The 27,150-nt window shown below is 25.2% G+C and overlaps 1 pseudogene; it reads left to right on the top strand.

Annotated features, from left to right (window-relative positions):
• Positions 1 to 14,595: 14,595 nt before the first annotated feature.
• LOC113552597 lies at positions 14,596 to 17,833 on the top strand (annotated as a pseudogene).
• The last annotated feature ends 9,317 nt before the right edge of the window (positions 17,834 to 27,150 follow it).

Raw genomic sequence — 27,150 nt, 5'->3', positions numbered from 1 at the left:
ATTAATACAACATCATAATTATGCGTAAAAATGAAGACATCTTTCATTGTTTCTAAGTCAGTTGAACATAAAATAAAATATTTTTTTTCTTTATTTTAAAGAAAACTGAATAATATAATCAATAGATTAGCTAAAATTGAATTGTATATTTTTATTCTTAAATTAAAGAAAAATTCTTTGAATTGATTATGTTATCTTTGAAATGATGAAATTTGTCATACATTTTAAGAAAAAAATAAAATAGTAAATCAATGGAATGAAATCATAGAAATTAAAACCATATTTTCTCTGAGTGTATTAAATGGTTAGTTAATTACGCGGCTTTTTACAAATAAAATATGTCCAATGACTAAAACTAAAAATATATCCACAACATCATCATTGCCATTTATGCGTATCCTAGTTAATCATCCCATGTACAACAAAATATCTGTCTTCCCCTAAAGCAAAACCTGGTGAGGTTAATGTTTTACATAGCAATAAGTGTATTCCCCCGAGTCGAAATAACGGGGCCCACGTTATAGCGTTTGGCATGTTATTATTGTGAAAATCCACAACTATTCGCCATTTCGCGTTGACATTTTAACATAATGTTAATAATATTAAGACAATGCATTATAATTGCGTTGAAATTATTTCAAATTTCCGCTTGAATGTATTTTACTACAGCGCATATTATAATATTATTCTTTAATACGGAATTACAATAATAATTATATATCAGCCGACTATAACGCGTATGGAAATTAATTTTCATTCATTCGTATTAACTAAAGCGCGTAAGTCTTTCCATTCGGTATGGTGTACGAATAATTAAAACAATAATTGTTTTCGATTATGAATCCCTTATTATATTTTATTACTTATAAACCTTATATGTCCAGGCGGGAACCATATATAGAGCCTCTGTGGATCCCCGGACACGAGTGTCACGAACCCTGAGGGTCCGTTTTAAGAACCGCTGTCATATGCATAAATAAATAAAGTTTAAGAACCATTGATATAAACTATAAGTTATAACTATTTAAAACTATTTACTTATTCTTATTTTTCGCTTTAAACGTACTTTGTATTTTCAAGAATAATGAGTATCAAATAGAAGACCGAGATTAATACCAGATGACTATCTAGTCGTTAAGTGACTACACTCATTATTTTAAAAAGTTTTAACTGGTTAGAGATTTTTTTTACATTATTTGGTGTAATTTCAAAAGAATAGTTTTGAAAAAAAATTATGTTTTTAAATTTTTTACTTTTTAAAATGTACAATTTTAATTTCATATCCATCCTAAAACAGAATATTATTCGATGTATTTCTATCTATACAGATTATGTTTTGGACAAGTAAACAAGTAATGTATTAGTTATAACTTATAAGTATTTAAAGTTTAGTTAAGTAGAGTAGTGGACCATCATCATCAATCATTTGAAATTCGATTTTTTTGTATCAACATATATACTCCAAAAAATATTTTGCTTTAAAAATTCAGAATATTAAATTAATAATATATTCAAAAAGTTGAAACATTAATAATTATAGTAACAAAATAATACATAATTTGTTTTAAATTTTAGTTCCAAATTGCATCAAATTTTGTAAAAGAAATAATTTCCAAAAAAGTTACAATTTTTCAAAATAATGATTATAAACACTTATATAGTTATAAATATTACAATAAAACATTACAAACATGTGTATACTACAAAGATTTATTTTCGGAAAGCAATATATTATGTTTGATGGAAGTATTCAAGTAGATAGCGTTCATATATAATAATATTTTAAAACACAATCACTACTTTCGAGAACGAAATCATTTATTGGTGTTGTTGCGAATTTCGTGAAAATAATACAATTTGTCTCCGCCGAAGTTGAACCATATTAAGCCAGTCGAAATATATAAAAAAATTTAAACACGTAGGATACAATAGCCACACAAAAACCAAAACAATCTATAATAAAATAGAAAATTAGAACATTTAAAGCTATAAATAATTAAGAAATTATTTAATAAATAATAAATAATATTATAAATATCCATTGAAAATTTATAATTTATAATTGTAATTAATTTAAAAATTTAAAACGAAACATATACATTTTAAAATCAATACATTAATCATTTCTCTTTTTTATCCATATTGGTATAAGTCAATTGCATTCGATTGGCTTGTATGTATATATAAAATAATTATGTTATTATTTTGTCCTCGTGCTCCAGAAGGTACGGTTTCCTATACTACATAGGTCGGGTTAATCTTCCATTTCGTGCACCAAATGCACCAGACGGCTAACGTTGGCTAACAGAACGACGTACGGATATATCACCGTCCACTTTATTTTCCTAATAGATTATTATTCCCGATCATTTATTTTTTTTATAGTTGAACGATTATTATTTTCTTAACAAAGCTTCATTCGGTCAATAATTGTGTTCATTTGTATAGAAAAAAAAATGTTGTTTTTAGTATGATGGTATAATATTATAGTATACGTTTCCTGAAAGGAGACATGTCCGACAGTGAAATATCTAACGAGAAAGTGGACTGGACGAAAATGTGACCTGCTACCAAATACAATGGTCCGAATGATGAGCGTGGGCACCAGCGTTTATTCGTGATCCACCGCCTTACCTTAAATTTCCATTCCGACAGCTGCACGAAGAACAGAATTTGCAAATAACAAAAGTTCCTTATAACGCGAGTCTTTATCGAATTCTGTATGCGGGCCGACACTCGGTTAAGACGTTAGTTCAACATACTTATCAATCTTGGGATGGTCTTTTTCAGTGGATTGACACCTTTTTTTAGCGTAGTCGTGATAGATCGATGGCAAAGACCTGAACACACAATGCTTTCAGTTTCGACAACAGCATAATATTTTTATACAGAATGCGTTTGGTATGATGAAACGTAAACAAAAAATAATAATTTTAGAAACAACTCTTAAAAAAAACCAATATATACATATAAATATATAAATTTATATTTTTTATATTTATATTGCTCTAGTGTAAATTAAAAATTTTTTTTTTTTCAATTTCTCAATATTTTGAATAAAACTGAAATAGTTTTGCCCTTTAACTCTAAACTACCGCAAAAATATTATTAATATTTTAATACATTTTAAAATCCTATTTTTCGACACGTTTGGCTCGGTAGATATATGTTAAACGTATCCTATTTACACTGATTTACATCACGCAAATTGTGTTCTTTGTGTATGGCGTGGACACAGTAACATCGATGGTCCAGTTGTCAGTCAATGTAAATAAAATAGCTTTCGGTGGACACATAGTAGTTATAATAATAATTTAATAAACTGGTGTGCAATATTAAATCACCAGACAGAACGTATAGTACTTAATTATACTATATTAACCACAAATTCTAAGATATCAATACATCATAATTAAGTTAGCGTGGAGAACTCTCTCTTTAATATACATTAAAAACCAACTTAATACTTGTTTTCTAAAATGTTCTAAAAATTAAGAAAAAACATTTTTAACAAAAAAAAAATTAATACCTATACATAAAATATCAAACAAAAAATGAAAAATAATATTTAAAAATATTTATTATGGTAGGTATAGCGGTCAGTTTTATGATTTTTCTTTTATCTGAAAATAAAATAAAATGTTTGATGTTTTTTAAAATGTGAAAAATAATTTAATTTTATGTTTTTAGTAGGTATTTAATTTCAAAAATAATATGCAACAATATGCATTAAAAATGAACTAAATCCTAAAATATGCCCTATAAATGCAAATATATGTCATAATAATATGCAAAATTTAATAAGTTAGGTCATGAAACACATTTTGGTGTAATCCATTCACTTTTTTAACAAACTAATAAAAATTCGCAAAAGCATATGTCTACCCAAGTTATACGATTAAATTTAAATAAAAATATAAATGAGTATATTAGGATAATCTTTTAGCTTATTAAATTACACAATAATTAATTAAAAATATAATAATAACACATAGTGTTTCAAAAATTAATAGTTTATCCTCAAAATTAACGTACAACTACTACAATATTATTCAAGAGAAATTGTATTTCCAATTCAAAGACAGATAATTGAAACTCAATATACACTTGTCTTAATCACGCATAATAAATACAATTTTTTTTTTTTTATATATATATATATACCTCAAAATACTATACCTAATTTCTGATTTATTTACAAATTGTAGGACTCTTTGTGTAGATAATCGACTCAAAAGTTTGGTCATTATTTAAGAAATTAAACCACTATAGATTTTCATAGATTCAAATAAAATATTGTTTATATTTTATTAAATAATCATATATTATGACTATTATGAGTACCTATTAAAAAATGGTACCTGTATAAAATAAATTCTAATAAATATTACGTTATTGTTTTCATTGTCTTGGAAAAAAGATGTTTCAATGTTTATATAGGTGTACTACTGGGGTATTGTTGAGACATTATTTCTGAGAAGAGATTACGGATGATAGTGGTGTCGGTGGAATGTTTACAGTGATTGGTAAGTTGTGTATTGATATGAAGAAACCACATCCAAGGAGGCGATGAGAGTTGTGTTTTGCTCATTGATTGTGTTTGGAGGCCAATATTTGTACTGATCGTTGTGAAATGTTCAAAAATTGTATTCCTGTTGTTGATAGGACTAACCCAACATTTTATAATTTATCATTTTCAGGTATTATTACTTCAATTATTATGATATCAGACGCGATCCACGAGCTATCGAACTAAGCCCAGCTTTATCAACAATGTTATCGATTAATAAATTAGATCTGGAGAAATAAAGTTCGGCAGCGTCTTAAACATTAAGAATTGGGGGGGGGGAAATATAAGAAGAACAACGTTTTTATTAAAACAATTATATTTTTAAATATTTTTTATTCTTATATTATTTTAAGTTTTTTACTTTTTTGAATGACAACACAGAGTTTTAATTTCATATTCCAAAGCAGAGTAATTTTCTGGGTATTTTGATATATAAAAATTGAATTTAGGGCGAGTAGTTTATGAGTTTATTTAATTTATTAATTTTTTATTATTATCCAACAAATCTATGTATCTATTATATAATGTGACGACTATCGAGATTATTGACTTATAAATACTTAATTATTAGGTATTACTATTTTATTACTCTATTATTATTATTTATTTATTATTACAATATTACATATTGAATGAAATCGTGTTATTTTTTTGACATGTTATATTTTGAATTGTTTTAATTATTTGAATAAATATTTTGTATAATATATTTATATATGTATTATAACTGCAGTTTAAAATTTAAAATGGAATTGTTGCAGAGATTTTTATGCTCAATCGTGTCGCAAAAAAAGGTGTTTTATGCTCAAACGTGTTTTAGCCAATATTTGTTTTTTTATTGGTGCTGCGTCTCGTTTCAAATTGTTTAACATACTCGACGTTTTGTTTTTCATAGTATCATACTTATGTTATACTCTGCTGTTCTAACCTTATCAAGTTGCTCATTTAAGAATAAAAAAATATGCACCTATCTTAGAAAGAATTATAGGTACCAAACTACATTAAAAAAAAAATAAAACTATTACATTTTTTGGTACCCACTATTATACTAGTTACTTTTATTTTTTGAACAATGAACACTAATTATCTGAAAATACATTAAAATTGTTGAACTATTTTATTTACGTTATATAAAATTATTATAAAAAAATATATTCAAAAAAGAGTTATCAATTTTAACGACTTTTTATTTTTTTTTAAAACGACAATATATGTTTTTAATTTAATATTTTGAATTAAAATGTTGTTCTGGGAATTTTTATTTACACGAAGATGATATTTTTTAGTATATTTAGTATATTATTATGAGTGGTATAGATTGCTATTGGAAGTACCTTGATAAAAAATGTAGATTTTTTACGGTCTTAGATATTTAAAACTAATAAGTTTTTCGATAAAAATTCTATTTTATAAATACAAATTTTCAGAAAAATAATTTAAAATATAAAATAAGAAATCAGTAATGATATAAGTTTTTATCTTTCAACAAAGTAAAAATTAAAAATTAACAATTATATCTAATCTCTCGTTCTTATAATATAATCTAAGTTTTTATTATTTGAGTTGCTTGTCTTACGATGGTGGAAACAGAATATTTTTCCGTATCTCTTTGTTGGTATAATTAATTAATGCATTTTTTAAATTTGGATTAATTAAAATTAAAATTATTAAGCATTTATAATAAATAGGTATTACTATTTATCAACTAATATTATTTTAGTTTTGAAAAATGTTAAAACAGTTTTTCTTTGTGTAAATCAATAAAAAATTAATCCTGATTGAAAATTCAAAAAAAAATTGTTGAGCATAAAAATGCTTACGAAAAAAAAAACATAAATACATTTTTTGTTACTCGTACATTTTGTCTGCAAAACATATACTTGGTCATGATATATTTATACACCGATGTACTCATTAATGATTCGCGACAATTCAACGACAATTATTTCGGTAACATACATCAATTTTTTTTTGTTAACTCATCGCACACATTTTAGTTCATCGCAGTCCCCCGAGGAAACCTTGATAATAATATTTATGATACTTTTGTCCTCCGATTAAAATAATTTCCAATCGCACTACATTATTTAAAAATATTTCATTTTTAAAATTGTTCATGCGCAATTAAATTTTTATGCACTCGAAAAAAACCAATCTAACGCATGATAATTATATTATTTTCAAATCATTTTTTTAGTTTAAAGCATTTAACATTCAAATTGGAGAAACATAATGTTGATTTTTCGATTAGGTTTATAATAATATATATAGTAATAAATGTCAATAAATTTAATATTGAAAAATAGATCATTTTTAGTATTATGTTGAATTATATTTGTAATAATATTTTTAAACAACTTTTATCATTTTTAGATCAAACTTTATACCTATACAATTTTGTTTGATAATATTGAAATCTGTGTTTGTTGAAATGGAAAACAATAAATTGTACTATTAAATAAATCTTTATAACATTTTGTTTGCAATATTTTAGAATTTTAAATTATAAAAACATTTTATTCTACTTAAATAAAATTTTAATGATAATAAATGTTGAAGATAATTTGAGGGATTTGGATCATTTGATGACCAAGTTCAATGTAATTTGAAAATATTTATTCATGACTTCTCCTTATCAGAATTTATTATTTAAATAACGTATTAAAATCACTACAGTATGTTTATATTAATATTTAATAGTATTACGAATTATTTCTGCGCAGTGAAATCAGTTAAAACGGGATTTTTGAGATATTGAAATACATATTTTTATGGTTTTTTTTATTTTTACAATTATTAGCTTTTTCATTTTGTGCATGTATATTGCGTAATAACATGTTCATTTTTTTAAAAAAGGTAATACATATTTTGAATTCCAGATTTGGATAGAAAATATTTTGTAAATAATTATAGTAGGTCAGGTAAGTAAAATCAAAATTGATTAAATTAAAATTAATTAAACTAAGTATTTATACCTATCTGAAATAAAATTTCATTGGAACTGTTTTTTAAGTTTAATGAATAAATGATGATTTAAAATGGTATACTTAAGTTTAAGAAAACATATCAACACAATAATCTTGTATTGTTTATTTATTATTGTAATTAACCAATAAAACATTTCATCATACATGAAATATATTATTATTATAATTATCATTATTGAGCTAGTAAATATCCTCCACAATAATTAATGGTTACAAAGTTTAATATTCGGTCGTAGGGTCGAGATAACTGTTTATGAATGTACTTCAGTGAGCACAGTATTTTTTTGCAAGAAAATTGAATTAAATAAATAATAATTGGAATAAATTGTGTTTCGTTTTTTTGAAATTACACGTTTGAGAAATAATGAAAATCACTGTTTAAGAGTTACTTTTTTTATTGTTTTAAAGTTATATTACCTACTTGGTTAGTATAACATAGAAATGCACCTATAGTTTTTATAAATTTGTACTACACTATTTACGTTTAGATTTCTTGAGAAAAAATTATAATTATAATTATTTTTATTAGATTATGTTTGGCCAAAGAATCAAGTACACCATTGTATCATACCAATAACTCTATTCAAAATTTGACTTTACTCGTATTATTTAGCATGTATACGTTGCGCGTAAGTTGTTACGAATTAATTTAACTACACAAATGTTGATAAAATTAAAATTTATCTTTCGTTTTAAATTTTTCATGACACATTTTAAATTTTTATTATTTAAAACAAATTAAATCGTTATGATTATTTTTAACTTTAATATAATATATATATGTGTGTGTGTTTATGTTTAAGTTATAAATTATTGAATTTCCTAGATTTAATTTATCATTATTTTTCGTAATGAAATATAAAATTAATTCATTATTATTAATCAAACTATGACAATCATTAGTAAATTATAAAATAGTATTTTAATATCAATAATGGAGAATATGATTTAAAATACAAATTTAAGCATTGTGTAAAACATAAATATTTTCACATTTTATATGTATGAATATTAAAATAACCTAGGTCAGGGATATTTTATACAAAATTATGATCAGTTGGAAACGTTTAAAATTCACTGAAATGGTATTTATTTTTTCATGTGTATTATCAATTATGTGTATTATAAATTTATAACGTATATATTTGTCTTGCAATCTGAATAATATATTATGATTTAAATAATTTAACTCATAAATAAAAAGGAGTAAAAATACAACATAATATTTAATTTGATTTATTTTTGTGTATTAAATTGAATTTAGTTATATTTAATAATGTACTTATTAGTTATTACTTATTAATTCAAACAATCTATTTCAAAAACAATTAACGATTTTTAAAACACTTGTATTACATCATCTTAAGTAATTAGTTAAAAAACAACAAAGTTCTAAAAAAAATATGTTTTTTTACTATTTTTATTGTTATCGTTTTTAATTTAATAGTTTTGTTTTAATGAAAACACGATATTATTAATTAAATTAATATTAGTTATTTATCAAACAATAATTTTTTTGGAGTAAAATAATATATAAAAAGGTAGTCAGTGGCCAGTGGGTATCGTTCAGCTAAAATTAGATTTCGAGTAATATATTGTCCACAAAAAACCATTTTGAACAAAAAATAAAATATTGTATAGACATTACTTACAAAAAGAAAGGAAAAATATAAAACTTAATTAAAATGTTTGTATGGTTAAAAAAACACGTATTATGTTATTTTATATTATTAGTATATTTGATTATTAAAATAATATATTTTTATCATATTATATAAAAATATAATATAATTAAAATTTTAACGATATCTTTTTGTTAATACCATATGGTAAAAATAGATTCAAAGTCTAAATAGATAATAATTGTATGATTTTAAATTGAACTATTTATGAGAAATCTTATATTAAATTTTCAAATTTTAGATACAAAACTAAATGTTTTTATGCATATATAACCAAGAAAACAATTATTGTATTGTACATAATATTGTACATATTTATGAACAATTAGGCATAGAAATAATTTAAAAATTAATTGCATATTATAAAAATTCCAATATGAACATTTAATCAACACTTTAAGTATATATTGTATTTATTTTCGAAATAAATCAAAATATCTAAAAATTGTTGAGGAGACAAAATTAGGTTAAGTTAGGTTTTACGGGTAAATTCTCATTGTCGTAAAAATTTGAACTTCAAATATTCATAAAAAAAATCAATTTGGCTTTTCGATAGAATTATTTTTTTGTATATATATTATATATATATATTTTATTTTTACAAGAAATATACAATCCATACAATTAAGCATAATAAGTATATGTGAGATTAGGGTAACAAAACATTATAGCAGGGTTACGTGAATAAGAAGCCACCCATCAGTATCACTTAGCTTGTTTATTATGTGATAACTTATAACTTATTAGGATTAAGTTATACGATCCCTACACCATTTTATTTTCACCCTGCAACGGGGATTACCAGGCTGTGACGGGATATGTAGGCCTTTCATTACAGGATTTTCATCGTTTTCTAATTTATTATAAAATTGTTTATAAAAAATAGCAGCTTCTTCTTCTACTGTTTTTATACATAGGTCTTTGTGGAGGGTCATGTCAGAGACGAATGGTGGGGTATTTGTGGTTTTACGAAGGGTAATATTTTGGAAGGCCTGAAATTTTATTTTTTGCCGATCCCCATATTTGAATTTCTTACGTCCATATGGGTTTCAGAAGAAATTTGTATATTTAAAGTTTTGTTTTTAAAGATGAGAATTTATTTTTTGAAAGTAATACTTTTAGAGAGCGGGAGCGGGCATTAAGTATTAGTCTTTTTTTCTTATATGATTTTGCCATGTTAGTCTTTTGTCAAGGTTTAGTCCTAAGTATTTAACAGTGTCAAGAGCAAGGATAGGTAAATTATTTACAGTTAAGTTAGGAAAAAATCCGTGTCTTAGGATGAAATTTGTGTGAATGGATTTATTGTTGTTTAATTTAATTTTCCATTTGGCATACCATTCTAAGAGTAGATTTAAGTGGGATTGTAAATTTCTTGAAGCAATTAGTGGATCATTATGTAGTGACAATATGACTTTATCGTCAGCATTATCAGCAACAATAGTATTTTGTTTAGAAAGGTTGATCGGCAGCATAAATATTAAATAAAACAGGAGAAAGTACACCTCCTTAGAGTACTCCTGCACGTATTTTAAAATGTTGGTCTGAAAAATTTGACTCCATTAATAGATATAGTGTAGGAGGAAGAAATTTACGAAGTTTAAACAGAAGATCTTCATGACAGACTTTGTCAAATGCCTGGGAGATGTCTAAAAACGCACAAGTACAGTAGCATTTTTTTCAAGAGAAGTAGAGATTGCATCAATTACTCTATAGACCTGGTGTACGGTGCTGTGTTTGGCTCTAAAGCCAAATTGTGAGGACGGGAGTACATTTTTTGATGTTATGTGCGGATAAATACGTTTGAGAATAAGTCTTTCAAAAATGTTTGAGAAGTATGGCAATAGACTTATAGGTCTATAGGATGTTAGGAGGTCAAGAAGTTTGCCCGGCTTAGTAAACATAATTATTTGCGAAAACTTCCAAAGAGTGGGGAAGTATGAAAGTCTCAAAATAGCATTGTAGATATAAGTAAGCAGTATGAAGGCTTTGTTCGATAAGCAATTAGCAACATTCACCGTTATTAGATCAAACCCTGGAGATTTTTTCGAGAGCAATTTGAGATCATAGTTTTAACTTCATTAGGTGTAAAGTATTTTTCTGGGCGAGCACTTGGTAAGGTAGAATGTAAATAATTTTCAACATCCATAATATGTTGCGGAATATGGATGTCCTCATGCGGATAAAAGGTTTTAGAAAGATGGGCTTGGAATACTTCTGCTTTTTCAGCATCTGAAACGGCGAGCGAGTTGTCAGAATTTAACAGTGGGGGTGAAGCAGTTTTATATTTAAGTAATCGTTTAGTTTTCCTCCATAAACTCCCATCAATGACAGATAGAGAGTGTAATTTTTGTTTGAATTCATATGATTTATATTTTGCCAAAGCTTTTTTAGTGAGTAAGCGAGTTTATTATATCGTTGATTAAGAATATTTTGAAATTCGAGACGGTCAGTTAAAGGGGGAAAAAAGTCTAGGTGGTTCAACTCGTGCAAACGCAGTAGCGGACACATTGAGTATAACAGATGAATGATCAGAGTTTAGATCTAATATGTTATTAGTTAGGTAGTGTAAATTACTAGGAAGTTTAGTGACAAATGTATCTAAAATATCAGAGTTTTTTGCCGGGGAAGAATGCCAATAGGTAGGGCCTGGTGGTGCAAGTATATTGAAATTGTTTGTGTTGAAAAAATTATATAAGACAATTCCACGAGGGGTATTATATATATTGAAAAATGTATAAAAATTGTTGTAATAAATTTAAAAAACCTATAAGATTAAAAAAAATCGAAGGTTTCTCATGTCTATAAATAGCTCAAAATGTGCATATTTTGAAAATTTTAGATATAAATATAAATAAAACGTAAATAAAAATTGATAATTTGAACATTTTATAAACAAGTATCTTCGCGAGGTTATTAGTTTTCAAGTTAAACAAAAAAAAAAAAAATTGAATTTGCATACATATCATATTTTTTCTTATTTTTTTCCCTAGCTTATAAAATTTATAATTTTACTTTCAATTTCTCCAAAGTATCAATCAAAACAATTTTGATGACAGAATCACCCCAATTTTTAAAAATCAAATCACTTTTACAAATCCAAAAAGTGTTTACAGTCTCAAAAAAACACACTTCGTTGTAAAATCAATACATTCATCGTCCACATAGAACACAGAATCTAAAACTGAATTTTAGAGAACTATTTTATGAGATAACTAAAATGTATTTAAATTGTCTATTAACAGATTGGAGCAGTACAGACAAGTATATCATAATTTATTGGTCGATTATACTTCATTTGTTCAAACTTTAAAAATCTATAACTAATAAATTACTTGTCCAAAATTAGTTTTTTATAAATGAAAATATTTTGAATAATATTCTGTTTCGGAGTATTAAATTAACATTGTATATTATTGTCATTTAAAACAGTAAAATCCTTAAAAAAATGTAATGAATCTATAATCAAAAATTGTTTTCCAAAAAAGTTGTTTTTTAATGACTTTAAATTACATAAAAGAAGTATTTTCAAAAATGTTAGTGTTTTCTGAAATAATGTCTTACGATGAATTGATCAGCCTATACCTTTACATATATATTCATTTTTCAGATAATTTACAATATATTATTATTTATAGTTTTAAGACGTAACATAATAATATATAGCCATAAAATTTCAGGAAAAAAATTTAATAAACTATACACGAAATATTTCATAAAACACGATAGGTATGTTACAAAAGCTTTAATGTTTTTTTTTTGTTTTCATTGACATTATTCCGTACCTGTTACAACTTTCTATAATAATATTATTCATTTAAACGTTTCAAAAATCTACGCAATTGTATTATCAACATTATTCTATATTATGTTTTGAATATACGAAATATATTGGTGCATCAAATAATCAACATTGATGCTGAATAATATCATATTGTCGTGTCAATAGTTATTAAATAATATTATTATATTCTATCATTATCATTTTCGACGCCTTTGGCAGTTTGGTGACATTTTCAGTATAGGCGTGACGCGTGAACGTGAAATAGGTGCTTTAAATATAATATAATAGGACGCATATATTATATATATAATAATATACTGCGAGTTGTTAAGAATGAAAAAAAATTTTAATTTCGCTTCAAATTCGGTATGATAAAAAAAATGTTATCAAAAACAGATTTATTGCATTTTATATAAAAAAAAATATCTATCTCATGTACCTAATACCTATAAATTATTTAATCTACAAAATCATAAATATATCCATACAACTATTATAACTAGGGCTAGAATAGTATAGGATTTAGCATTTTTTTTAGGACTTACAGGACATAGCTTTTCAAACACAAAATGTGATTTGGTCATATACCTACGAGTCCAAATATATAGTTTTTATTTTGCATTTTTTTTCATTTTTTGTACTTTTATGGATTTAGGGTCATTTTGTAGCATTTTTATTTCATTTTTTATACTTTTTTGAAATCTATGTAATATTTTAATTAATAAATATTAATATATTTATATATTAATTTACGTAGTTTTCAGAATAAAAAAAATGTACGTATATATTTTTTATTTTATAGTATTTTTTGCTGTTTATTTCAGAAAATTTCAAGCTATTGCTATTGCTTGATAAGTTCAAACTTCAATATCAAGAAAGTCCTAAATTAACATTTTTTTTCGCTATTTTTTTATAATATTATTAATTATAATGCATTTTTATAATATTTTAAAATCATTTTTTATTTTTTGGGCATATTTTAAAGTCATTTTTAGCTTATTTGAAGGTCATTTTTTAGGTCATTTTTAGGTTATTTTAATTTTATTTTTTTAAATTTTTTGGTCATTAAAATCCTAGCTCTAATTATAACAAATTAGAATGCTCAAGTATATTCAATAATTTATAGTACATCATTAATTATTACACATTTTATTAATTTTTATATTATCTAATGTTGTGTATGTGTATCAATAAGATATGTATGTCATATTTATACGGAATTCCTCATTGATAAAACTTTTACTTGTCTATTACTTAATAATTAAAGGTATTATATTATTTAAATATAATATTATGAACTTCAGAAATGATATGGGGTGATTAAATTTAATATAACGGCAATGTAAAATTTAATTTAGTAATTGAAAAATGACAATACAAACAATTGAATAGTTGCAGCTCATTAATATAACATTATGATATTTTTCGTCGTGAAAACTGCATAGATTTTATACACTTTTACATTTTTATTATTACTATTTTATTCAATATTAGAATAGAGGGTTAGTGGTTACATCATGCTGCGTGGAATAAAATTACAAGACGAAATATACAGTTGTGTACTATTTTTGTAAGATGGATTTGCTTGAAAAGTTTACCCGTGTTCGTGTATGAAAATACCGAACTTGTTGAACATATAATACGGTATCCGTTGTATATTTATATATATATTATATTAGTGCTTTTTTAATATGTACCCGCTTGGTTAAAGTGAACACGCGTATCTGTATGGAATAATTTTTAAAACAAAAAACTTTAAGTACGTAAACTTGTCATAGTTTTGACAAAATTATATAGTTAACAGTGAAAGAAAAATTTTTATCTAATCTTTAACACACGCAAAATAAAGTCAACACTTTAAAAAAATACACATTAAAAACGTGACTTAAAGTAATTAATAATATTTTTCTCGTCCGCACTATTTAAATATTTTTATACTGTACACTTACTGCAATTATATACTTTGAGTTTTCAAAACATTTTTTGTATATATATATACAATTTTATACGTTAAGTTATTTAAGAATTAGGTTAATGAACATTTAATTGCCTTAATAACATATACACATTGTTCACTATTAATCTAGATAAAAAAACGTGAAGCTTTTAGTTTTAACTTACTGTTCGGTTGTAAATGTCAAATAAATTTATTATAAAGTTGAATAGAAAATGTTTTCAAAAAAACGGGTTTTCAATGTTATATCGTATTTATTAACTATCTGGTACCTAACGATAAAATATTTTCTAGATAATTTTGAATAAAATATTTCCTATTGTCAATAGACAATAAGAATTAACCTCGTTTTAATTATTTTTATATCACATATAGGTAAGTATCAAAAAAAAGGTCATGTAACCTATACATAAATTACTATAGTCTATGAGTTGCCATTATGAATAGGTTCGCTGACCAAATAGATAAATACAATGACACCAAGAGCTAAATATTTATATATATATATATATATTAATTTTATATAATTTGAAATTATAAATCAAAATTAATAATAATTATAATATAAGAAGTAAATTTTGATTTTATAAACACAAAAGCCACATCATCGAACAATGACAAGAGCTATATGTGACTCGCGAGTCGAAAGTTGACCAACCCTAATAAAGTCTAACAAATAATAATAAAGTACTTATAATAGAATTATATATTTACGGAAAAAAACTGTTTATTTTGAGCCACATATAAATTCAATTGAAAACGTTTATTTATTAAAAACAGGTTTTCTTAAAAAATAGAACATTATATTATTTATAGTTATATAGTTAAAAATAAAGTTAAATTGTCAATATCAATTCGCTATTGTACATGTTTGGTAATCATTAATACTTCTATGTCAAATTCTAGAACGCTATTTATTTTACCTAGTATTTATAATATATATGTTACATTATATTTGAAACAAATTACATTAGTCATAAAATATATTTTTAATTTGATATATTTAGATTTTGTTTAATGTGTAAAACTAAGAGGATTTTAATGAATAATTTAACAAAGTATTATTATTTAATACGTTTACGCGAAAAGATTTCAAGGAAAATTATTTAACGACATTGGGTAAAGAGGTTTAAAAGACCTGAATGAAAACAAATTACAATATTTAGTGAACATCAACTGTCAAATGAGGACTCCTAACAAATAAATTTTAATTTGAATTGAATAAAATGAATTTTTTGGGTGAAAAACGTTAAAAATATCAGAATAACTCTTTTTATATCTACATAACTTTTTAACAGTTTCAGCATATACGGCAACATAAAGATAGTATATTTTAGTCATGGTGACAATAGTTATCTTATGGAGTGGTCAGAAACCTTTTTTGACTCTCGGGCTTAATTAAAAAGAATTCGTTGGACAAGAATAAAAATTTTATATTCTAAAATTATTGACTATGAAAAAAATAAAATGACTGTCTAAAACATTAAACTAAAGTAGGTAATTTATAAAAAAAATTATGCTATCTTGTCGTATGCGCTACCGTAGATCGCGGTCTACCTGCAATTATAGCACGCTAGTCGTATGCGCTCTACTACCCAATTTATCTTTACTATCTTGACTTAATGCTTATAAAGATTAGCACTCTCTTTTACTGCATGATATAATTTTTGATCGTGTATTTAGTCATTAGCCGACAGTTCTTGGGTTTACATGGTTTTTATTTTCACTTTTCGATATGCTTGCAAAAGAATTTTATACTATAATTCAAAACAAAGAATCGGCTACTAATTTTTTAATTTCTAAAAAACTTTTAGTAAATATAGAAAATGTATTGTGCGATAAATGTAGTAGTGAAATGAAGTATTACATTTACATAAAAAAAGAACGCGGAAAAAAAAAGAAATTGTGGAGGTGTAAAAGGAAAGGGTGTCAAACCACTCAAAGTATAAGGTAAGGTACTATTTAATATTTCATATGTATAATATCAATTACCTATATATTTAGAAAGAACAATAGTTTTTGGTCATACTTGGATAAAAACTGGGCGTAATAATAGTTGATTGAGCATTGGAGCACAACTAGAATTAGTTTATTATCGGTGTCAAAATTTAAAGCAGTCCATAATTATAACTTTAACTGTTAAATAAGCTCATACAGTGTATGAATGGATGAACTTGTGTCGTGATGTACCCGTCAGAATATTTGAAAACCGCAATAAATTAGGAGGACCCGGAATAGTTATCCAAGTAGACGAATGTTTGTTACGAGGATCAAGGAAAAATAATAAAGGATGACTTCGACTTGGAGATTTACCATCCGAAAATCTCGATGATGACTCGGAAAATGTTGATCCTCTAGAAAATGGAGTAAGCAATTATGGAAGACGGCTTGATGGACCATGGGTATTCGGTTTGTGTGATAATAACGAAGGAAGATATTTTGTAATCCAAAAAAAAGACAAGGTTACATTACACAATATCATACAAAGAGAGGTCATTGCTGGGTCTACAATACATTCCGATGGCTGGTCAGGTTATAATTGACTTTCGGATCTTAGGTACAGTCACAATGTTGTAAATCATAGCGAACATTTTGTAGATCCAATATCAAAAGCACATACCCAAAGAATAGAAAGTTTTTGGCGCCCACTGAGGCTAAAAATTGTAAAAAATATGTGTGGTACAACTCCAGAATTACTTCCAAGGTACAATATAATTATATAAAATAATATAATAAATTATATAAATAAATATAATAAGTAATAACTATTACAGGTATCTCGTTGAAACGTGGTGGAGAAGTTTGAACAAGATTGACAAATTTGACGCGTTTCTGAAAGACATGGCACAAGTTTTTTAATTACCTATATTATTATATTTATTTTATATTTTCTGATTATTTTTAAAAAAAGACGAGACGATGAGGAACGGTCTTGTATAAATATTTTATAGCATTTTATACAATACATTACAATTTATAATTGTTTGCTACATTTGATATGGTATAACATTTGACTCATTAGTTAATTATTTATTGAATTTTACGTGTGTTATAATTATTATTATTTTTTTACTTTTTTTATTGACTATTTGGTTTACATGTATATTATTATTTTTTACTTTATGATTTAATTTATATAATAATTTTATTTTTAATCTATAAATTGTAATCGTAATCCGTGCCGGTTAGGAATCTAAAAATACAGTTTCCAAATATTCCCATAGTTAGACTTATCTATATATAAAATTAATACTTGTACCTATGTATGGTGTAATAAAAATAATAATTACTTATATTACTTACAATTAGAGTGGTAAAAACAGTAGAGTGCAATTAAACGGTAGAGCGCATACTGCAGTCGTAATGTCCCTGGCGCATACAACAAGATAGCCAAAAATTATTAATACCTATATATGAATATTTCTCGTTATAAAATTTAAAGCGGGCCGTATACAACAGTGGCGCGAACCGTCGGTTGCCGACCACTGATCTAATGGAAAAACGATAATAGAAATATACATTTTAAATAATGTGCTTTTACGCTGTTATATTTATATTTTACCAATTTTACACTTGACATGTTAATCTTGACTAAACCCTTATTGTTATGTATACATATATTATAATATAGACCCATTGAAATAAATATCATACAGAAAACTTAATGAAACATACTATATACATCGTATAAAGCAAAGTTACTAAAAAAAAAAAGAAAACAATAATAATAATAATAAAATACGAAAGGAGAACTAAATTTAATAACTAACTTTGAAAAACTCCGGTAGAAAAAATATAATTTAATAATAATATTACCATAAACGATGAATTCACATAGTTATGATAATATTATTCCAGTTGTTTGAAAACCATGTATACACAAATTCATAATTTTAACATCGTTGAAATTATAACTCATAAATTATACGATTGCACGCTGTTCAAGTTCATTTCTAAGTTAACTTTAATAGTATAATATAGTTTTGGAAGTAACATACGTGCGCCATACACACTAATATATTATTTGGTCTACATTTACAAGAGCTTATGCTTATATTTGAGTACCGAACAAACACGAAAATTATAATACGTTAAAATATATTTGAGATTATTTTATAAAATAATATAATTTTAATAAAAGAAATCGTTTATAGATATAATTTGTGTGAAATTTATTATGTCCAATACACACTTTTAACTATATTTAAAGTAAATAATACAATTAATTACAATATTGTCGATATTCAGGGTTGGCACTACTAAGGGGCATGGGTGTGCAAGTACCTTCCCAAAATTTTTTCCCTCCTCATTCTATAATTTAATGTTAAAAATATGTAAATAAATAAAGAAATTGTAAATCATTATTAATATATAAAATAATATTAATTACTTTGAAGAGTTTTTAGACTTAAATATATATTATTTTAAGTTTGACTGTTATATTCAAATTAAATATACTTTTTTACACGTTATTTAGAAATAAAAATACCCAATTAAATTAATACTAACTGAATATTTTCTAAAACCTTAAACATTAAAAAATAAAAAGTTGTATAGTATATAACACGTTATAACACGGGGGAAATTCGAAGTTTTACTGTACTTTTGTGATAATAATAAAGTAGATATAACTTTTGATTATTTATTTAGAAATATAACATATTATACCCATAACATTTTTAGCAATACTTTCCTGAAAATATGGTATAAACAAATTAATAGGTGATCGAGTAGCAGCCATATACAAATGCTTCACAAAATAAAATTTTGTCCTAGTTTCGCCCCCTCCTTCGAATAAAAAATATCTGGCACCGCCACTGTCGATATTACATTATTCATTTTGATATGACAAATTAGACCTTTATGAAACATAAATTGTCTAAAAACGATTATGAATATATATATATATATAGTTTTGTTTTAGTTTTCCAAAAACGTCTGCTATGTTTATAAAAACGCATACTGGAAATGTATTTGGGTTCACGCGTAACTATTTTTTTTCCATTTGCAATGACTTTATTATTATTATTGTTCAGTGTCAAGCAAAATGTTATAATTGCACAATTTAAATGTAGTTATATCGATCAAAATTAATCAAGTTTATTCAAATTTCAAGCTTATTCTCATTTTATTTACAACTTCTGGATGCTTATTTAAGGAAAAACAATATATTAAATATATATAAATATAAATTTTAAAAATTACATAGTTTACTGTGATTATGGCTATTTTGTAAATACATTTGTAAATTACTAAACAGTGATAATACTAACAAGTTAAGGACACATACAATTGTATAATAGTATTATAATAACAATAGTATTAGTAATTAATATCGTCAAACCTCTCAATAAAATAATTGAAAATAAATAAATTAGAGAATAATAATATTCGTTAACTTTTAATCCACAAATACTCTGCATGCAATCTCCATTTCAATATATTAAATTTTTGATTAATAATGCATTTTCAAAAAGTTTTGCACCATTTACGTTTTTCAACTTCAAAAATTATTATTTATGTACCTATATTGATCAATATTTCATACGCCAAACATACTTTAAATCGTAAGTATGCCTCAATGGTTACAAGTTACATTAATAATTACATAATACCAATTTAAAAAACACAAAAGTTTTTAATAAGGATTAAGTTAACCTCAATAATGTTGATTATAAATAAACAAATAAATGCAACTCGATAGAAACGTAATTATAGTAAATGTATTAATCCACGAAAACTGTAACTTATATAACACATAAGTAACTATTTATATTATCTTCATATTACCTTATAAATTATTATAATTAATAATTAAACGTTGTATTTGAAAACTTTTAATAAGTTTATAATTTAAACATAAATATTAAAATCTAAAAAAGTTTTATTCTTTAACATAAATGCTTGAAAATTATTTTTGTTTATCTACCTACTATAAATAAGCTGATTGACTGTTTGGTCGATTGAATTTATTCAGGAAATGTATACAACAGTTTATGATTCCCATCATTTTTAAATTTAACTTTATAGTTATAAAAATACTCAATGCTGGATTCATTATACCGCACTTAATATTAAATTAAACTATGTTATCCAAGTCATTGAAAGTTAAATTTATACATAATTGATTGGTATTTACCTAATTTTTGTATTAAAAATAGTAAGATCAACTACCTAACATATTATTGCATAACCAAATAAAGCACCAATCTATTGTTCTTATGATTTAGTGATAAATGTTATTGAAGTTTTTCTATCGACGTGTAAAAAGTGTAATTCTTTTAGTTTTGACCGATCATAAGATGAATATTTGCTTAAATATACAATGAAACTTATCCATTAACGGAACCCCTATCAATAGTGGAAACCTCCCACTAACGGACGTTTTTTTAAGAACGGTAACATGTTCACTTCTTTTCAATAGAAAAATTTCCGAATAGCAGAAACATATCTTAATCTTAATTTAAAAATAATAAAAAAGACAATAGAAAAACACTTACACTAGTAGAACAATAATAAGCTCAGATATAAAAAGAAATATAAACAAATACTGCATTGATTTGTGGAACTCACAATGGCACACGACCACGGAAATAAATTAAGAGAAATGATAATTTTGATATTATATAATATTGTATTCTTTGTTAATTTATATTTATTTTTTATTATTAAACATGATATCATACTATGTTATTAGAAATAATTATTTTTAAATTTCTGTAAAAATAAAAAAACAAATAAAGAATATTAAGTGGATTTAACATTGAAATATTGAAATACATATTAAAATAACAATACTTAATGACATAAAACTCGTAACCAATTCAATATTTTATTTTGTAAAATCCATGGATCACTATATTAAAAATGACTTATATGTATTGATTTAAAATAAAAACTCAATATCCAGTATAAATCGTATGACTTTTTAAAACAACTCGTATTTTTGCGAGGATGATGAATTAATTACAATAAATTGCCTAGTACAAATTTAAATATTATTCAATAAAAAAACAATTAAAATATAACTTTAATGAATAATTAATAATTAATAACTATAAATTAAATAAATTGTAATTAAGTAATAATTTAAATTAAAAAAATACAATTTTATAAATTTGTATGATTCTAGTACGTTTGATAATTGTAGATAATATTATTCATTTCGGATAATATGTTTTATTATCGTAATAATAGTTAATTAAAAATTTTGTGACATAATTTATCAATTCATATAATAACCATAATTAACAATAATGTTCGACACACATTGCGTTGAGTTTACTGAATGATTTCTAATATAATTACTGATATTATTATGTTTACAATATTAATATACAATTAATTAACCTTTGATGTGTATTTTATACAGTTAACTACAGGTTAAATTAACCTATATCAGTCCGGCTTCAATTAATACGCAAACTTGTCGAATCGATACATTATAACTACAAAATAATCGTAGTATTGAAATCGTAAGCAAAGCGCGTACTATGAGAGACTGTCAAATAATAATAAAATGTACTATCATTGATTATAAATGTATAATCAATAGTACTATATATACGTGCCTTTGTTGTTTGATAGGACTTTATTGTATTGGTGTTCAAAAAGCAAAATACATAACAAATCGGTAATAGGTTATTTGTTACCCATGTTTATTGTTTATTAAAATGGTGAGACAACAACGATATGGGTGAAAATTCCAAAAATTGGAAAATCGCTTTCTGCATTGTCCGTGTCCGGCATACTGAACCTGCCCATCGCTAAAAGGGGGTGTGCGCTTTCTACGGATCACGATACATATAATATCATAGCGATTGTTTTCGGGGTATCTTTTGGATTTGACGGACATTTTCTTCACGTGATGGAATGTAAAAAAATTCCCGCATGCACTGCAATATAGTTGTGTGAAAAACGAAAACTATTTCCTAGCTATGGTTGAAAAACACCGTTCATTACGACACGCACGTGTTTAATATTTTAATTCCTTGGAACTACAACGACCAAGGAGAGTTCGGTATCTGATTTCCTTGTATATTGTGTTGGACATTTCACATATATAATATGTTAAAATTTACAGGCCATGTAGAATACTGGATTCTACTAGGGAAATGTGCCAATGTTTATAAATTTTTTTTGTTATGGTTACTCACGAAATTGCCATTTATTGGGTATTATAACTAAAATGTGGTAATATATAGTATTATTAATAATCATTTTTACTATAAGTAATTTTATCACTAAGTTTTAATATAATAGGTATACAACTGAATAATAAAAACATAATTTTGTTAAATATATAGGTTATTTTTAGTTATCGTCCAATCAATAAAAAAAAATACCACTGACAAAAGTTATTAATTGTTAAATATTTTAAATTAATTTCTCATTGCTTATTTTCCGCATTTCTTGCGCACGTATTCGTACACTCACTCACACATACTCACACATGCGCGCGATATGCATTATAATATACGTAAAGCGAATAACTATTACGAGCCGTGGTTTTTTTATTATTTATCTTTCGTCCCACCACGCCTCTTTTCGCTTATAGATACGAACGGTATACGAGTGCGTACTTATTCCCCTCACCCAACCATGAAAATAGCTGGTATGCAGCACGAAAACGCGCATTCCATCCGCGTGATAAAAAAAAAACCCCCGTACGGCAAGAAAATAAATAAATTACATATATCGACGAGCGAAATAAAAATTGCCCGTCGGAATCGAAAATTAATGAAGCGTTCGAGAAAGACGACACCGCCGACAATGAACTCTGTGCAGGCGGTATAAAGCGGATCTTACCTTTTCAACGGCGGTCCTTTCTTCGTCGAAAGTAAATTCCAATATATACTCGACTATAGTAATAATAATAAATATATAAGTGTATATATATACACACTGTGTAAGGTGATATAATAGTAGTAGTGATGGTGGTAGCATATACTATATATTGTAGAAGTTTAATATAATGTACGTGTATACCTTTACGTAGTTTCCATAACACAGTATGTGGCCTTTGTCACTATATACATTTATATATACATATAGTGATATACTTAGTCATAATTTATCCTTTATAATGCATTATTACAAATATTCTGATTTTTTGATTTTTAATGTAATATATATATACTTTATAACCAGAAACTTTCAAGTACTCGATTTTTTTTTTATAATATAAACTTCTTATTTTCAAAAGAAAGCCTTCATTTTTTTTTTACTGAAAATTGTGAAGTTTTTGATTTTTTTGAAAATTCCGTAACGTCTAAATTGGAATTCAAAGACATATTGCACAAATGTAATCAAAACATATTTTTATTACGTTTTAAGATAATATTTAAATAATAAGAGTTAATATTCTTAATTCTATAAATATAATAAGTAAAATTTGGTTTTAAAAAAGTATTATTATAATAACCATGATATTAGTTTTTAAATGTTTTTAAATCTATAACGCTGTGGCTAAAAACAATTTTTAAATCTTTCTAATCGTTTTTCGCAGTAAATCTTTAAGCTTTAGTTAAATGGTTTTAAAATATTCTGAAATTAAAAAAATAAGCGTTTTTAAGATATATGTATTTAGTATTTTTAATATGTATTCTTTGTGTATAATATAGGTGATAATATTATAACTAAAATTTTTGTGTACTCTCTGGTAACTCAGTTAAACTTGTGTGATTCTTAAAAAAAGTACTTTTTATCTGATGAAGTTTATTTTTATTTTAGATTTTGCTAATCTAAAGCAACATTATAATACACAATTTTAATATTCGTCAAAATATATTATTATTTCACAGTGGATGTGATATGTAACGGTATAGCGTGTATGTAATATTGTACCGTCCATATTTATTTTAAACACTGGTTTGTTGATTCCATTATTTTATGAAATGTACATATCATATAATACCATCGCCTAAATAATTTTGAATGTTAATGTACTATTATTGCATAAAGTGTACCTAACACCCATCGTTTGTTATAATAATAATAATAATAATACAGAACTCATTACATTTTTAAGCCATTCCTGTTACGCACAATGATTGGGCAAAACGTACAACATGAAATACTATACAAACAACAATAAATATAAAAACTAGAATAACGTGTACAACTGAAAAATTAAATAAGTCGAAATAATCATGTCACACTTCTGTACTTACTATAAAAATTTAATGTAAAAAAAAAAATAGATGTTGAGACTATTATTACTTTATGTGTATACGGTGAACATATCACGGAAAAATCGTGTCGATTGCAATTACATTGCGCTGTACGCAGTAGATTTTCTTTGGAACAAAAAATAAGATAAACACAGAACGAGTTGAACAGGAAATAGCACACATTTCTTTATTTTGGTCGACCTATTTATTTTTTATTTTAAATTCAAATGTTAATACTACTCTAGTTCACGTCCGAATTCGTTTTTCAAGCATTAACCGTTGTTTATAAATAAATATATCCAGAGATTAACCCGTGGGTAAGGTGCGATACGTAACTACTAAAGAGTTAAAGAATATATTGATTATTTAGACTTTTCGAATCATTTTAGTTTCTTATTTTTTCATAGATTTCTGTGATAATGGCAAATTTACAATATTCTAAGGACTGCTGCAGTCAAACTTTGTCACTTAATTGTGGCAATAAAATACTTCTATTTGTACATTTATTTTGTTTTATGATATATTATTAAGTGATTATATTATTATTTTTAAATAGGTATCGATATATTGCAGTTATTTTTAAGCCTATACACTCGTACTAAATTATTTGAAACTACAATAATTTGAATGATTACATCTAAATATCGACCGTAGAGACGTGTCGCACTGCAAACAGCTTTTTAATAATGTACATAATTGTAGATGATGACTGATGTGTAATATCACCTTAACGCAGTTCGTAATTCTCAGGAATCGGAAAATGTATTTCGTCGGACTTGGAATGGCGATACTCCCAGACATAATAACACCACCGTCCACCTTCATTATACAAATATAATAATATCTTTGATTATAAATAGTATTTAGTTTGTATGTTTAGTACATCAATTATAATACGTTCGAGATTCTTTTCGCCGAAATGTGTCGCGCCGCACAACAAACTCGAACGGCGACCATTTGCATCTATGTACTACGTCACAGTATTCACTAGTAACGCGAACCATATACGTGGTATATAGTTTCGCCGTCTCAACTGTGGTATAAAATCTGCCACATCAATCGTGGTCCACATTGTAATCATTGAATACGGTTTAGTCGCGAGAGGGTGACATTTATAATTTCATTGATGGTCGGTCCTTATGGGAAACAATGGCTGCCAATAATATTTTCTTCGTCCGTCGCGCCATCCGATTTTCAACATTGATCAAACACTTTATGCGTTTATAATAAACAACAGTATGTATTGCGTATATTATGTTTATTATATTGTATTATGTTTATTTAAAACCGTGTAACATTAAATCTATACGGTTGTAAGTTAGTGTATTTATTAGTTTATTCAGTTTAAAAATAATTTTTAATTTAACCTTGATGGTTTATTTTTAAATCATTCAAATAAAGTTAAATTATTCGAAAATTCATTTAAATTACCTAGTTAAGTTAGAAAATCAATTAAATAATAAAAATAAAAAGTTAAAAATATTTAGGTATACTAACTTGAATTTTTTAACTACTTAATGTCCACCTTTGATTATTATTATAATATGGCATTCTATTCATGTTTTAATAACAAAACAATACAATATTAAAACAGTAAATTCTCGTATTCGTATAAGTTTATTTTTTATTAAGAATAACTGTTGAAATTGTATGTAGTGGTGTTATATCATATTCAAACTTCAAAGTGAACATATTATAAACAACGCGTCATTCATGAGGATTAACATTTTATTATTTTGTTTTCATATAAAAAATTACTATAAAAGAATTCTGCATTTATACTAACTGCGTATAAATGCTTCGTTGTAAAAAGTCGTTTTTGTTGAATCTATCTCTTTCATCCAGTATATTATTATAATATCCTGTTATGTTATTTGTTAATCGCTCAACTAAATTGTAATATTATAAGTAGAATAATAATTAATCATATACGAACTAATCCTGTAAGGTTTCTAGTGTTTCTACACTCATTGTTTCGACAATTTTTAACTTTTTGATAATATT

This window comes from Rhopalosiphum maidis, chromosome 2 (genome assembly GCF_003676215.2).
Source record: "Rhopalosiphum maidis isolate BTI-1 chromosome 2, ASM367621v3, whole genome shotgun sequence".
Classification (NCBI taxonomy): Eukaryota; Metazoa; Arthropoda; class Insecta; order Hemiptera; family Aphididae; genus Rhopalosiphum; species Rhopalosiphum maidis.
Note: the sequence above shows the minus strand (reverse complement) of the source record. Positions and strands in the feature narration are given on the sequence as shown.